At 36.2% G+C, this 17660-nt stretch overlaps 1 protein-coding gene across 8 annotated transcripts in view; it reads left to right on the forward strand.

Moving 5' to 3' along the window:
* The window catches only part of Dennd1a (DENN domain containing 1A), a 515895-nt gene that overhangs the window by 190641 nt on the left and 307594 nt on the right, over window positions 1-17660 (forward strand). The gene's annotated exons all lie outside the window — the stretch shown is intronic.

A 17660-nucleotide genomic window follows, 5' to 3' on the forward strand; every position in this document is an offset into this window, starting at 1 on the left:
ATGACCTCCATTAGAGAGATAGCAGGGTTGAGGCAGAGAAGAACACAGATCTATAAGGAGAAAGTGAAGGAATCTGTTTTGGAATCAGAAATCCCTCCAAAGCCCGTATGTTATTTTCCTGTCACCAGAGCAGCCATTATGAGTTTTTATATGGTTGTTCTATCAGTCAGTCAGTCTGTCTGTCTCTCTAGTTATAACAGCCATGATGGGTAATTTCCCTTTACAGGAAGAGCTCAGAGGTGAGCTTAAAGAGTTTTCAGAAGTAATCTATAGTTTACCCTCATTTTATAAGTGATGAAAATGAGACCAGAAGACTTTGTCACAAGTTCTTTAACTGGCTAATGTCAGTCTCCTGAATCCTAATCCAGAGTTTTATCCAAAATATGGCAAAGAATCTTCCAGCTCAGGAGAATGAGACCAAGGTCACCTGGAACTAATGTTTTTCGATTGGTAGTCCCCATTTAACACCAAGGAGTGCCGTCCCTTTTTTGGCTAGCATCACTGCAATCTATGTGAACAAGCCAACTATGTGATTACAGAGTAAAGAAAACTATCCATTCTGTTTAAGTCTGTTACAGGGTATGTTTGAATAGAAAACCAGTAAAAATGATCCTGCCTTCTGAGAAGAAAGTATCTTAAAAATTCCACATGAGGGAAAGGGACCCTTTTTGGGAGACAGAAAACATTCTTCAGGAGAGGCTATTTGGTGGTTTTTGATTGAGTTTGGGTGTCAACAAGTTTTCTTGGATTTCCCTGGAAGTCAACCACTTTGTTTCAACAGCTATAATAAGCATTAGGCATTTATTTGAATCTTGTCTTTGCTTTTCACTTGGTAGAAGGTAGAAAAGAAAATGACTTAAAGTATGCCTTAGTTTCCTTTTTCACCTAAAATTGCCCTTTGCATCTGAGCTGCAGGTTTATTTTAGGAGTAAGATGGATTTGTGAGTAGACAAGGAGTCTGAATTGTGCTTGTCTGGCCCTTTCGGTGTTCAGTTTGAGAAGTAGGAGTACCCCATCATCTCTCCCTCCTGGAAGAATGAAGTGATGGCATAGCTCTCTGCAGAAGAATCATTGTTCTAGCTGAAGTTTGAAGGTCCTACGATTTTAACTATCAGTTATTAGCCACTTATTTTTGTGATGTTATTTTTTGAGATTATGAAGATATACATGCTTATTAAAGAATTTTAGAAAACTCCAGAAAAGTAAGAAGTCCATCGTCCTACCACTAATAATTATGAGGGTGTTTCATTCATCAAGTTGGGATTCTGCTGTCAGTGTAATTTTGAGATTTTTCAGCTGTTAAATTGTAAGCATCTTTACGTATCATGAGACAGTCTTTCCTAGAATGTTTTTGATTGTGTAATTTATTTGTATGAGGCTTACTTATAAGGGAAGAAGCTCTTAGTAATCTGAAAAAAAAGTTTCTTCCTGAGATTTATATTCATTGTGAAAATGCAGTTGTTATATGACATTCAGTTCATTATTTTGGTATTTTTGTTTAAATAAAAAATACTCAGCTTTTTTTTTTTTTTTTTTTTTTTAATCTTAACTGGGAGCTACTACCTGATTCCTTTTTTTTTTTTTTTTTCCCTACCTGATTCTTGACAACAAAGAATACTTACTAACTTCTGAAAACAATGAACTTAAAAGTATGGAAACAATATCAAACTCTTAGTTAAGTCAAGTGGGAGGTAATGTGTTTATTTTTCCTTTTTGTATTTCACTTTGTGTATTTAAATCTTTAAGTAATTATTTTTATTAGCATGAATTGTATTGTGAAATGCAAAAATATGGTGTAATGTACTTTTAAAGTTAGATAGCATAATTTTGATTTTGGAATATATTACATTCTGAGTGAAAAATATATCTTAAAACTTTGACAAAACTCATGTAATTTTTAAATATTGTAAAGAAAATTAAGTCCCTGTGTTGTAATATGCAATGGAAACTGAATACGTTTTTTAAATTTCTTGTTTGTAGGACTTGAAACTAGCAATAGTCTCAGGCAAAACTAAGGATATTGTTATCCTTCAACTCAATTCACAAGTGTTAGACTCCCACACAGGAGTATCTAATCCCATATCTATAGTACAAAGCAATATTTATTATAAAATTTATTCAGGGAGGCATCATTTATGATTTCTAACCCATTCTGTTTCAGATGCCTTTGAAGTGAAGTAGGTGGAGCTTTGTATGTGGGGTCAATTGTCCCACTGTTCATTTATTCAGTCTGGTATTTTAACTAGCTCTTTATGTGTATTAATGAGCCCCAAATGCAGCAAAAATGTTTTGCTATAAACTTGATGTTTTTTAAAATACTTATTTTAAAGTTTAGTAGAAAAAGAAGTTGGGTGAAATTCAGTGTCCTGTAATTTCTTGTCTGAGTTCCTACCATGACTGATTTCCTCCCTCCCTCCCTTCCTTCCTCCTCCTTCGAAAATCTCTTTTCCCATAGGAAAATGAGAAGTCTTTAGGAGGTACAAAACAAAAAGGTACTGCAAATATAAACAACTCCAAGCCAGAAAGAGAGTTGAAAGAATGTATGTTTGCTAGTGAACTGTTTTCTGCCGAACTAGGATTTTACTGTTATTCCTGCAAATTTTGCAATTTTGGATGCCAGTTTTAGGGAAATTTTAGTGTGCAATTTTTCTTTTTTTGTGAGTATATGAAAATTACTAAATCCTGATCAACTTTATTGAATAAAGATGGTCATTTTCTCCCAATAATTAGAAACAACACTTGCTTTTAATCTTTTCTTGAGTAGTCTTTATTAAAATTTTCCAATAGCTATAATTCTAGGTCATTTTGTTTGAACAGAGAATTTAACTTCAGAGAGTCCCCTGTACTTACTTACTTATCTATTACATATCTTTTATCTCAGTTACTTCAGTAGCAAACTGAGGATAATACTAATTCAGAATATTATTGTAAAGATCAAACAGAGCAAGTACTTGATAAAATATTTTTAAATATATTATACCTACTGTGTAAATGTTTAATTACAGCCCCATGACTTTTTTGTAAATTGCAATATAAAACTTGCTAACAGAAAAGGGCATTGAGTCTCAATAGATAACACGTAAGTATACATACATATAAGATAACATGAATAATTATACAGCAAATACCCATGTGATCACCATCTAAGTTTAGAAATTGCTAGCATCCTAATATTAAGTTTTCACCTATATATTCACCCCTAAATAAAATAGCATAGCTTTAGTTTTGAACTTTGTAGGAGTTGCATTATGCAATTTGGAATTGTTATTTTCAGTCTTATTTCTTTTGCTTAACTCTTGAGGTTCAGCAGTGCTGTTGCTGATAGTTGTAATTTGTTTTCTTTGCTATATGGTGTTAGGACTGTTTCCAGGTCTTGGCTTTCATGAACATTCTTGAACAGGTATCCTGGTGCAAATAGGCTAGAGTGACTTCTGTGTACATACCTAAGAGTTGAATAAGTACAGCATAGGATATGTTATCTTCATTTTTATTGTGATAATGCCAATTTGTTTTCTAGAGTGGGTATGCCATTTTGTGTTTCTGCCAGCTGTGTGTGAGCATTCCGTGGAACCACCCTGCTGCCACTTGCTCCTTGTTTTTTAAAGACAATGTGCTAGCATCCAACTCTTTATCAAAGCCCATGAGAGCTAGGTATAGTTACCCTTCTTTTCTTCCCCAAAGATTCATTTAGTCTTATTGTCTGCAGAAGCATTGCTAGAGGAAGAGGCAGTTCCTGGAGTTGTAGGAGAAAAGTTGATCATACTTGAAAGGTCAAATGCGTTCAAGGTGGCATGACATAAAAAGTATAGTCTGCATTCAGAGTGGGGCTTGCATCCCAGTCTTCCTGACTGGGTACTGTGCTTTTGGGTTCCCTGTTTACTCTTATGCAACTGTGATTTCCTCATTTTATTTATTTTTTATTATTAGGGATAATATAGGTAAAGGATTTTGGCAAGGTAGTCATTGACACCTCACAACATTACTCAGTAGAACAGTAGGCCAATTATATACCTGCTATTGCCATGGGTGAGATTTGTGTGGGCATATGTATAATCAAGTGTACATGAGCTTTGGTCATATGAGCTTGGAGATGACACTTGGTAGCAATAAGGTAAGCACTTACACCATGCTGGTCAGGGTATATGTATAATGATATTGGCATAATTTACAAAGAGAAAAGTTAGAAACAATTTAAAGGCTTAGAAATAGGAGAATAGTTCAATTTAATTAGATTCCATGCAGTCACTAAAATTGTTTTTAGTGATAATTTGGTGACATAGAAAACATTATTTTTTTTAAAGTTGTCGATGGGCCTTTATTTTATTTATTTATATGTGATGCTGAGGATCAAACCCAGTGCCTTACACATGCTAGGCAAGCGCTCTACCACTGAGCCCCAGCCCCAACCCTGGAAAACATCCTTGATAACACTATACCAGAAAAAAAAAAAAAAAAAAAAAGCAAGAGACAAATTTTTCTATATGATATGGTTCTATTTTGGAATAAATACATGGGGGTGGTGAATGGACTTAGGTAATTGGACACCAAAGTATTAACAATGAGAATAGTTAGGTATTAAGATTGTGGGTATTTTTAATTTTCTTCTTTGTATCTATTTAAGTAGTTTTTCTGGCAGTTTTATTCTGTCAATCTCAATTGAAATATTTATTTTATCATACTTTCCATTTTTTTAATTTGGGAGAATTTTAACTTTTCATGTAGCTCATGATTGCAAATATAGAATGTCACAAATGGCATTGCTGCTGTGTTTAAATTTTGATTGTACCATTTGCTAGCTCTAAGAATGTGAGTGAGTCACATCACCTTTCTGAGCCACTTTCCTTATCCATAAAATAGAAAATGCTTCCCATGGTAGTATGGAAGATTAGGGAGAGAGTCCTGCCCCGCCCTTATATGGACATACACCATTCACAGTACATGGTACATCTTTGATGCTTAATCCAAGCTAGTTATTCCCATGTTCCCTTTCAAATTTTAAAATACCATCAGGTTATAAAGTGCACCATTGATGAAAAATCATTATCTTGGGACTGGGGACAGCTAACTTCTCACATTGATCCCAAGAAACATTTTGTTTTCAGAAATGTTGGGTTCACCTTAATTGAAAAATGATTATATTAATTTCACAGTGGGACATTTTGCATTCGTCCTATACAATATCAGTGTTATCCATTCACCCAAGTGACCTTTTAATTTTCTCAGAAATTTTCATCTTGTTTGTGACTAGGAACCTATTCCCAGTGCGTGCCTCAACCCTGCTTTTTATGGCCTCAGGATCTCTGTCATAACCCGTTTTATGCTTTCACAAACTGAGCCCCTGGGGAGCTGTCTGCACTTTTCAGTGTGATCTAGCTGAATTCCTTCCCTTCCCCACTCCAGCCCTTTGATTTGCCAGGTTTTTGTTCATCTACCCTAAGGATGGACGAGATTGCTGAGCATGGCCTCTCTTGTGGTGCAAAGTGAGAATTGTTTTTAATTGAGCAGAAACATGTGGAAGGATCAGGAATATCTCAAGGGATTACAGAAAAATTCCAAATTTGTACTACTTACAGCTTGTGTTTAGAACATGGTCTGCTGGGAATAAATGTTAGTTAGTGTGGCCTGTGACCTTAAAAACTGTTGACATGGACTTCAGCCAGAAACTAGCCACAGACCTCCTTTGTTAAACTCATTCATAGCTCCTTGAAAACTCTAGTCAGTGAAAGTTGCCAGCTCCAATCTAAGCATAGCCTTTTTTTTTTTTTTTTTTTTTTCTTTTCCCATGCTTTGGAAACAGAGGACGCCCCTTAACCAGCAAGCCTTCTTTAATAGGACTGCATGGCCTAAACGCAATTGGAATTGACAACTTCCTGGCTTGGGTTTGCCAACTGGCAGTGCTGCGAGGCCGAGGAGACAACAGCATTGCGGCGCTATGCACTTGTGTTTATGTGTGTGCAGAGGAGACTGAACTTCAGAGCATGGTGATACCCTTCACTCCAAAAGCAGCACCAGGACCTGAATTGGATATGCCTTCCAAGTGTTCTGGCTGGGACAGACACGTTAGAATTATCTCTCGGTGTTTTCTTTTTAAAGGAGAGAAAAGAGAAAATAACTGCCCTTTCTTTTTTGTTGGAGATGATCCTGGTCTTGTCCCTCTCCCCACCCAGAATGCTTGACCGAATCCTCTCAGCATTTCATTGCTGTAACATAGAATAAGAACTTGAAGCTCCGAGTGAGTTGCCATTTTTTGGATGGTACTCAGCACCCACTCACTCTTTGAGCTTTATGTAACTAAGTTTATTTTCCTGTCCAGTTGATGGGGCAACCAGGATATTTCTCCATTTTTTTCTTTATCGAGGACACGGAGGAATGAGGAGGTTAACTAGTTTGTTATTCAGTCCTACTATCAAAGGGAATCATAAGAAAAGGCCCTCAACCATTTGCTGCTCATGCAAACCAGCACAGTAATTGAGACAAAAACCAAATATTTTCCCTCATTCTTGTGTTTAGTCCAAAAGACTACATTGTCTGAAATATATTATTGAAAATTTGCAAAATGGATAAATTAATCAGACTAAAGAGAAGTAGCAATTCTTCCATTGACAAAGTTTATTTTAGTATTGTTGGCACTCTGATGTTGGGTAGTGAAGGAATCGATCTGTAGTTATCAGTTGTCCTCTTAAGGTAGCCAGATATGGAGAGAACTCGTCTCTTTCTTCTTAACCACTTGTAAAATTTTGGTTGTTGGAGTAGAATATTTATTTCCAGTTATGCTGTTGAAATTGTTATTTTTAACATAAATACTCTAGCAGACTTATCACTTCAAAAAGCTGCTGAGGTTTGGCGTGATTTCAGCCAGGCATGTGTGAGGAGAAAAAAGGAACGTCACATTGGCCTAGGAATATGGAAACTTTGAAGGGAGAAATTATATAATTTCCTAGAGAGTATACAAGAATTTGGTTGCTGTTGAGGGAACCCAGAAGAGTACATAGTTCATAATAGGTGCTCCATTAAGTACTAGGATGAATGAAGTAACTTATATCACAGTTCCAGCAGTTGCCTGTGTTTCACCTTTACCTTAGAGCATTTACTTCTTTCACTGAAAGTAGGTGATAATACATGTCTAATTACCTGACATTCTAAAGCAAAGCATTTTGATTTAGTCAGAACTAGATTCATGTTCTGACTTATTTATTAAATTGTCATGATGTACCTCATAAATATGTACAAATATTCTGTCAATTAAAAGTTAAAATCTGATTTATTAACCATGTGACAAAGCTTGTCACTTGACTTGTCTGATCATTTCCCACATCTGTAAAATAAAGATAATGAGACCTACTTTGTATAGTTAACATATAAGTAAACATGTTATATAAAATGCCTAATTTAGTGGTTAGCAACATAAATTTTTTTTTTCTAGGAAGGAACTTAATATTTTCCTCATATGCTTCTTTCCTCAGCTGTATCACAGGGAATCATAAGAAAAGACTTCAAATAATTTGCTGCCTCTATAATTCTCCCTATTCATTCAGGGAAAGCAGTTACTCTATGGATCAGCTAAGAGAGATTAAAAGTGTACCAAACTCTACATAGAAAAACTCTAATTGCCTATGGAAATGGTTTAATGCTTGTCTTCTGTAGCTGTGCACTGTACTGAGAATAGATAGGAGTATTAGAAAATAAATTTAGATGGACTGGTGATTAAGAAAACTAGATTAGGGGCTGGGATCGTGGCTCAGTGTTAGAGACTTGCCTAGCATGTGTGAGGCACTGGGTTTGATTCTCAGCACTGCATAAAATAAATAAAGGTTCATCAACAACTAATAAACATTTTTAAAAAAGAAAATTAGTTTCTATTTTTATTTACATTTTGGACAAATAAAATGACAGCTATCTCAGAACATCAACAGTGCAGAGATAATGGCAACTTCTCTGAACTCACTTAATTCTTACTTTACAGGAATTAATTCTAAAACTTTCCCCTACATAAGCTGATGAATCTGTTGGGTTTTGTAACCTCTAAAGTTATTAGTCTCACCATTGGTATTTTGGGTGAATAGCAAATTATATGAAGCCCCTTTTCTCCCTCCTCCACACCAGGAGATGAAGGATGTTCTCTGGACAAGGAGGAGGAGGGTGAAGTACTGTGGTGTGTGGAGGAGGGAAGATTATTTGTCAGATTTTGTTTTACTGGAATATTTTCCCCTAAGATTTCATGAGATGAGTGTATGTCATCTTTTTTCCCCAAAGATTTCCCCCCTAATGTTACCTCATTTTCTAAACTTTCATTAATAGCTTTTTGCAGCTGAAGCAAATATTTTAGATCTTTCTTGTACTCTCCTCGAGCTGGGAGTGTCTTTCACACATCAAAGGCAGATACGAGCCTCTCATTAAAAGATAGTGTGAGTTCATCATCTCCGAGGAGTGGGACCTGAAAACCTGAGATAACTTTCAGCTACATGTCCTATCTAAGCTGCTCTGAGATTTTTTTCTGTGGGTTACCACATTTTTTTCTCAATTCGTCACTCCCAGATGCTTCAAAATCTGGCTTTCTCCCTTAGTTTTATTTATATCTAAAAATTATCTTTATTCAGAACAGGAAGTTAGTTGTAGCACTTAGGAAAGATAAATGTTTTAAGATTTATTTTTTTTAATAAGAAAATCAAGAATCCTGAGGCTTAGGAAGAAAGCCCATGGGCTGCTTATTATTTTCTCACTGCACTGCCTGCTCCAGTGTCTATAAGGTAATTATTTGAAACTTCTTAAGTCAGCTCTGAAAATGCCACAAATCCTCCCTTTCCTAACTTTTGCTAATGAAAACACTAAAATCAGAGTGGTTGAATGGATTTCTTGAGAGAGTGAAGGACAACTGATTATGTCCTGCAGACTTCATTCCTGAAAACATTTTTATGTCCTGGTAAAGGCTGGCATGTTATATTGTGGCTAAAAACTGGACTAAGTATTTTGAGCTCCTTTTGTTTGTATGTATACCTAGCACATAAATGAATATATTACAACAAAATATTACAGGTTCTATTGTTTGAGAAATAGCCTTGCCAAATCCAGAATAAGTCTTTTCTGTAGTATTTATTTTCCTTACTTTGGTCAATTTCAAGTTCTGTGTTAGTATTTTCTAGCCAAAGGTGAAAGTTGTCTCCAGATTAATATTAGGTTGGCCTGCCAGCCAAATCCCAGGCAACCCAATGAATTACTCCCTTTGATAGTAGAAAGGTCCAGTTCAAGTTGCTCTGAATGGCATTTAACTATAAAACAATAGCCTTAACAAAAGTTGCTGGTGTCCTTCAAATGGTTTCTTACTGGTAGCCAATACTTTTGACTTAAGATATGAGGCCTGCCAGTAACAAATCGGAGTGTAAGCTTTCAGAACATTGCTTAGCAAATGAATAGTGAGAGAAGGAAGAGAACTATACATAAATGTATTGAAAATGCGTGAAATAAAAAAATGAAAACCAAGCAAACAAAACGACATCACCACACATGTACATGCACACCCAGAAGCTGTTGACTCGGCAGTTTTTCATTCTTTATGGCTCTAGGGACAGGTTTAAATTGGGGTTTTTTTTTTTTTTTAATTCTCTTGTGCTGTGTTGAACAGAAAGGCAATGTTTGATATAATCTGGCCCAGATGTCAGCAATGTGCAGCTTTGCAATGGTTATTTATCTTTAGGTTTTTACTCAGTAAAAGGAGAATCAGCAAACAATTGTTTAGGTTGTAAATTATATTTAGAGACTTTTTGAGATCTTGCATATGTAACAAGTGAACATATAGATTAGTTTGAATATGTTTTAAATTTAATTTCATTTTAGCTATTAATCTTAAAATCCTCTTTAACAAACGCTGGTTATGAGTCCCTTGATAGATGTTAATGTGTTCAGTGCCTTGCATTCTGGATAGTGTTCCTTTTATTTCAATTTCTCATTCTTCTGGGAAGTTTCCTCAGCTATGACTGTTAAACTAGTAGGCTCTTTTAAATGGTCTTTGAAAGAATTTTCTCATAAATTTCCCAGAAGTATATTTGCATTTGTTAGTTAGTAACAGCTTATAATGCAAGTGGCAAAACTTGAGTAGCAGTTCTCATGTGGTAGTCTCTTTGCTCACATTGGGGTGTGAGGATTGATTGTCTTAGAATTCAGGTGTGTTATTTTAAGAGTGTTTATGTTTTAAAAGATGAGAATTGCTCATGATTTATACCCATCCATTGTCTGCCCCCTTTGAAGTGCTGCCTATGACTGCTAAATCCCCTGGAGAGAGGGATTTTGAAATTTCCTTTTGGGAGTGGAAAGAGGTAGACCCTCTGTTGTCATATAATACTATTTTAAAGATCAAGGAATCACATGAAAATCTTTGCTCCTATTGTTTTTTTACCCAACTCAACAGGGTTTTCTTAGTAAATTTAATTTGAGTTACTCCGTTATATAGTCAGTTACCCTTTAAGAATTGAGTTCAACTCAAGGTCAAATTTTAAAATTTAAAAATATTTTCCATATTAGATGCCAGTAGTAATTCTAACCCAGTACAATAATAATTTGAACCCAGGCAGGATTAACTACTGTTACATTAGGTAACCTGATTGACTTTAATGAAATTTTTGTTTGATTTAAAAAAGTTGAATAAATTACATTGACATACTATAACTTTAAGATCACTAACTTCATAACCTTGATAAAGCACTCTCCACAAATGGCCTCACTGTAGTATGTGGAAAGATTAGGAGCTTTGGGACCAGGGGTTCAGTTGTGTATGTACGGCTAATAGGCCAGGTAATATTGGGCAGGATGCCTGACCTGGTCAGCCTCTTCTGTAAAATGACAACTGGATAGTTGTCATTGTCCCTTAAGACTCAAATATGTGATTTTTATAAAAATTCAAATCAAAATCATCTTATTAAGTTTCAGTGAGCTCATTAGGGCTTTATTGCCACAATTCATGTTTCTTGGACATTTCCTTCCTCATTCCACCAATGTGTTTGAGCTGCATGATCAGAGGGATTACAGAAGTTTTAGTGCAGTCTTCCTAATGCATGGCAATATTTAAAAAGTTTAATTGCATTTGATTATTAGCACTTTGTCACTTTTCAATGGGATATTAAATATGAGACCTAATTTATTCTTTAGGTAGGGACACTGCCTCAATGCTATTACATTCTCTTTCCTAAGAGCTATCCCCTGGGGAAACTAAGAGGGCAAGGGATTTTTTTCTCTTGTAACAACATGACTGAAGAACCACTAGGTTAGCAGAGGAGAGACCCTCTATCCCCACCCTGCTCAGAGCCAGATGAGCTATATGACTTTGAATGTACTGCTGGGCTTCTCTTCATTTGTAAAATGAAAATGATATTAGCTCTTCCAAGCACATTTGTAGAGAAGATGAAGTTCAACTAGCTAGCTTCTGTGATTTTTCTAAAAGGGGGATGTTTTGGGGATTCAGAATACTTGACTAAGAATAAAAACTTCCTAAAAGGAAACACACCTCACTGCTTATCTTGTTACTCATGACAGGGCAATTTCTAGAAGTTCAGGCGAACACTGAATGTTATGTGTGCTGTGAGGAGAATGTGAACAAATCATGAACCTGGCTTTTTTGAGCCTTTAAAAGTCATGGGAGCATCCTAAAAGTTCTGGAAGTGAGTGCTGTTGTATGGTGGAAGGAGCCAAATAGGTTTGGGTTACTTACCAGCTTTCCTTGGCAATTTAGGATTTTTAATAAGTTACCTAATCTCTTTGAGCCCCCCTCCCCTCTTTTCATCTCTGAAATTCAGATAAAAGAACCTACCTCGCAGGGTTGTTGTAAGACAGGGTTTGCAAACCATTTTACAGAGTGTCTGAAAGGTAGTAGAGGTTCTATGAATGGTAATCATTCATTTCCTCCCTGGGGGGGGTGGTTTTACAAAATCTAGAAATGGTTATAGTGGAAAAAGGTGCACTTTAATTTTTATCAACTGATTGATACTTTGAAGATCACTGAGCTTTTAGATGAATGTACCTTTGATTAATTCCTTGATTCTCTTGCGGGAGAAAGCCCAGATATAAATTCAGAAGGTTCAAGTCTCAACTTGTGTTTATTCAGCTGAATCTTCATAAACACATGCTAACTTTTCTAGACTTCTGTTTCCCCATCTATATACAGAAGGGCAGTAATAAACCCCTCAAAGGATTGTTTGGAGGACCATATCATAACATGTGATGCTCTTTTGGAGTAATCAATCCTGGTGACCAACTTGAAATCTAATAAAACTTTTTAAAAATGTAAAAAAAAAATTTTTTCCCCTCAAACTCTGTTTCCAAGCCTTCTCTTGGGAGGAAGTGTTAATGTGAGAGAATAAGGCAGAAACTCGCCAGAGTAGAAGCTCATCATGTCTGGAGAACTGGGTGCTGTGCCCATTTGTGCACACTGTCTCACTCAGTCTTCACAACAGCCCTGCAAGGGGGAAAATGTTAATTTATAGGGGGCCTTGAGGAATAGTTATTAATTAACTGTCAGCATTTGAACCTGGCTCTGACTCCCACTCTTTTATGCTCCCCTATCTGATGTAGTTGAAGGGAACTTTTAGTGGGTGTCCTCAGGTGCTGGTATGATATGACAATGAGGATGGGGTGACATACAAGACATATGTTCCCCACATTCGTGTAACCTAGGGTTAATAGAGCAAGCACATAACTATCTGTTGTAATATTGACCCCTGATAAAGAAAGCTGGATAATTAGGTAGTCATCTGTGTGTTTTAAACAGGTAAATTACCAACAGGTAGATGTTGGTTTCAGGGGATCCCATTATCATCTTATAATAGCTCTGCATTTTGGGTGAATGTAATGTCCTCCTTTTTCAGAACTTAAAAATAAAAACCGTGTTAAAACATGCATAAAAACTTGGTAACAACTCATTTATCGAAAGCTCACTATTCAACAAATATATTCCATGCATTCTTTCATTAAATCTTCATACTAACCTTGTGAGAGGGCACTGTGGTTCCCATTGTACAGATGAAGAAACTGAGGCTTGGCAAGATTAAGTAACTTGCCTAAAGTAATATTACTAAAACATGGCATGATTCTTTTCATTCAGACTCTGTATTCTAAGTTAAATTATATAATTGTATTTTAAAAGTTTATTCATATTTATCAAAATTTAGAGATTCTGAGACTTTTAAATTCTATCTTTAGTACTTACATAACAGTAAAACTGTCTTCTTTGATGTATAATTTAATGAATTTTGAGACATGCGTACAATCATGTAGCTTCCACCACAATTAAAATACAAGCAGTTCTGTAATTCCCCCTTCCCCAGTCCCCTTGCTGCCCTCTGTAGTCATACCCTCCTCCTAAGCCCAACCACTGACTGATCTCGGTCTTCATAGTTTTTGCCTTTTCTAAAATGTCATAAATGGAATCAGGCAGGATTACCTTTTGGGATCTGGCATCTTCCACTCTGAGATTTTTTTCATGTTGTGTGTATCAGTGATTTATCCCTTTATATTGTTCAATAGGTCTTCCATTATATAAATGTATCCACCATTTGTTTATCCATTCTCCATTGAAGGACACTAGGGTTGTTTCATGTTTCTGTGGTTGTGAATAAAGCTGTTAAAAATAATCCTGAATAGGTTTTTGTGTGAACACAAGTTTTTGTTTCTCTTGAGCAAATAGCCTGGAGCAGGATTGCTTGGTTGTATGCTCAGGACATATACAACTTGATAAAAAACTGCTTGTTTTCCAAAGTGACTGTATTGCTTTGTACTTGCACCTGTAAGATATAGGAATTCTAGTTCTGAGTCTTTGTCAACATTTCATATCACTATTTTCTTACTTTCGTTATACTACACATGTAAAGGAATCTATTGTGATTATAATTTGCAGTTCCCTAATGACCAATGATTTGGGGTGTATTTTTCTGTGCTTATTTGCCATCTGTATATCTTGTTTGGCAAAGTTCACATTTTTGCCTATTTAGACATAGACTTGCTTCCTTATTATTGAGTTTTAAGAGTTCTTCATGTTTTGTGTGTGTGTGTTGGGGGTTATCTGGGGGTTTAACCTGGGTGCTTAAGCACTGAGCTATATCCCTAACCCTTTTTATCTTTTATTTTGAGACAGGTTCCCACTAAGTTGCTTAGGGCCTTGCTAAGTTGCTGAAACTGGCTTTGAACTTGTGATCCTCCTGCCTCAGCCTCCCAAATTGCTGGGATTACAGGCATGCACCACAATGCCTGGATCTTTAAGTATTCTTAACATAAATTTTTTGTCAGATGTGTGATTTGCAAATGGTTCCTCCCAGTCTGTGAATAGTCTCCATTCTCTTAACAGTGTTTTTTCACAAAGCAAAAGGTTTTAATTTATATAAAGTCTTAATACATCAATCTTACCTTTTATGAATTGTTTCTGGTCTCATATCTAGAATTTTTTTAGCCTAACAGAAGGTAACAAAGATTTTTCTCTCATGTTTTCTTCTAGAAGTTTTATAGTTTTATGTTTTACCTGTAGACCTATGAACCATTTTTGAGTTAAAGTTTCTAAAAGGTATAAGGTACAAGTTGTGGGTTTGGGTTTGTTTTTGTTTTATTTTTCTGTGTGGACATCTAGTTGTTCCAGTGTCGTCTGTTGAAAAGACTATCTTTTCTCCTTTGAATCACCTTTACACTTTTGCAAAAATTAGTTGACTAGCCTGGCGTGGATTGCAAATGTCTGTAATCCCAGAGACTCCCGAGGCTGAGGCAGGAGAATCACAAGTTTGAGGTCAACTTCTACAACCTAGTGAGACCCAGTCTCAAAAAATAAAGAGTTGGGAATGTGGTTCAGTGGTAAGAATATCTGGTAACACAGATGCAGGTTCAATATCTGGTAACACACACACACACACACACACACACACAATTGTGTGGGTCTGTTTCTGAATTCTATGCTATTCCATTGTTCTGTGTGTCTATCAATACCATACTGTCTTAAGTATGTCTTTACAGTAAATCTTGAAATCAGATAACCTGAGTTTTTCTATCTATGTTTTTGTCATTTCAAAATTGTGTTAGCTATTTTAGTTCCTTTGCCTTTATATATAAATTTTGCTCTTCTAATTCTTTGGTCTTTGATATCTACAGAAAATCCTACTGGGATTTGGACAGATATTGGGTTGAGTGTATAAATCAACTTGAGGAAAGATGAACAGTATTTGAATCTTCCAATCCACAAACACAGTACATCTTTCCATCTATTCTTTGATTCTTTCCCTCTATTTTTTGTAGTTCTCAGCATAAAATTTCTTCATGTCTTTTGTTAGATTTATGCCTAAATATTTCTTTCCTGTATTTTTTTTTTTTTTCTCTTTTTGGTACCAATAAGTGTTACGAGCAAAAAAATAAAATCCTGAGTTTTCATTACTTTTATTCAAACTTCTCAAGTCTTTGTGTTCTGAAGGTATTTTCCTATTATTTAATATCTTTAGCACGTAAAAGATTGTTTCTTGATGTTTGTTCTTCTTTGAATCATCATCTGTTTGTGATCTCACAGCCCTTGCACCATTTTGTAATTATGATGTCAAAGAAAGTAGCTTCAAAGGCTGCATACATCTGGGAGGATCTGAAAAGTGTTCTTCTCTGCACAGGTGGATCAGGCTGGAGACAGTATCCATGTTTCCTTCTTTCCACTGGTGTCATAGGAGTTTTAGAGTTTTTTGTTTGTTTTGCTCTGCACTTAGGAATACCATCCATCTTTTTTTACATCAGAAAAATCTAGTTCAAAAATATAGATATTAACTTTTATCGATAGAAATGAGACGGTATAGTAGATACTTTGGAAAAAGTTGTTTTTTGACTTTTTACTCTTAGACAACTAAACAAAAAACAGTTTCAGGGAAAATAAGAGCAGCTGTTCCCCTCATTATATTTCCTTTAGTGGTTCTGTACCATCTCCTGTTCATGTTTTATTGTTGTGTAGTTTACATGCTTGGAGCACTGCCAGGTGGAGAGGAGATATCATGCCTAATACCTTTAACATTCACCATCCATTCAATTCTTGTCACCACCTGGTAAATTACAGATGGCAACAGTGAACTTCAGAGTGATCTAGCTTAAGTTAGGTGACTGCTCAGAGGGTATAACTTCAGCTCAGATCCTAGGCACAGAGTCCTGACCTTTCCCACTCTGGCCTCAAAGTGTCTTCTCCAATTTTATTACCTTATGTGGCTAACTTTTTTGGGTGATATGATCCTTAGAATATCTGCTGAAAGTTCCTGGAACCATCTCCAAAAATATTTTTGGGTGTCCTTATAAAGTTTTATAGACAGTAAAGGTTTTCATAGAACTCCCTTTTATGATTTCTGGATCCTAGGTTAAAAATTTACATTTAAGATCTCTTTACTTGCCAATTTGTTTTTCTTCCATTATCAAGAATCATGCAAGTACTGATTTCCTCTTTTGCGACCCTTGGGCACAAATTTGACACTACCCATGAGGGTATGTGTGCATGGGCAACTGCTAAAGGCCAAGAAGCTCTTCCTTCTGTTCATTCATTCTTTTCAATCTTTCAAGCTCGGTGCTGACTGCTGGAGATTCAGCTGTGAATAAAGCACTATCCTTGTCCTGAAGGACTTCAAGGTCTAGTGCATTTTGGAAATGGTCTTGCTTGGAATGGCTAAAGTATGTTCATGTGATACAGAGAGGCAGCATGGGGTAGAGGAAGAATCTGGACTCATATTCAGACTTGGATTTAATTTTAGGCAAGTTACTATTGAATTATCCTAAGCCTTTGCCTAAAGGGATTAATGATAATACCTATCTTAAGTATTTGGTAAAAATGAATTCTTCTGGAAATTTAGTACATATAAAATCCTGAGATAACCTGTTGGAGACCAAGCCTTTAGTAAATTTCAGCCATTATCATTAATTCAAACTTTGTATTCCACACATATTTGAGAATAAGTCAATACCGTGAACCAGATACTGTAAATAGAGTTGGACATAAAAGTAATGCCATGGCAAAGCACAAACTTTGATGTCTAACATCTGCATTCACTAATATCCAATCAGATTTTGCTGAAAATTGGTTTAAATAGTAGATATATTCCATTGTACAGTTTTTTCCTACTTGCTGAACGCTGAGCTTATTTTTCTTTTGTCATTTGTTGTTTACCTGTTAAAATTCAGTTTATAAGGAACCACATAGGTATTTCCTCAGGAAGAAAACTGCCTCAAGATTTCCATGGCATAATTTTTGACTGGATTAAGTTATTCCACCTTTGAAGTCAGTCACAGCCTGAAAGCACAAGAAGTTGTTTACAAAGGAGTCCATCGATTCTCCTTCTTTCTCTGGAACCATCCGAGCAGTGAGACCCGCTCAGTCTGTTTGGCACAGTGGCTGCTCTCTGCTGGCTGGGGCCCTCCTGCTGCTGGTCAGAGGATGCTCCAGAGCTCCGCTTGTGCAGAGCAGAGCCCGCCTGCAGATCTGCTTGTGGTTAGCTGGGGCCTGCGACCATGCACCACGGCCTGCTGCTTTAGTTGCAATATCTTTTCCTTAATATTTTCCATCTGGCCCACAGTGACCTATAAAGACAGACATAAACCAGGGTTTGAATTATGAGGAGGGTGATGCTGAAATGCTTCCAAATCTCACTCTAGAACCTGCGGGCTGGGCAGCTGCCTGTGCATAC

Source organism: Sciurus carolinensis, chromosome 14, assembly GCF_902686445.1.
Source record: "Sciurus carolinensis chromosome 14, mSciCar1.2, whole genome shotgun sequence".
Taxonomy (NCBI): Eukaryota; Metazoa; Chordata; class Mammalia; order Rodentia; family Sciuridae; genus Sciurus; species Sciurus carolinensis.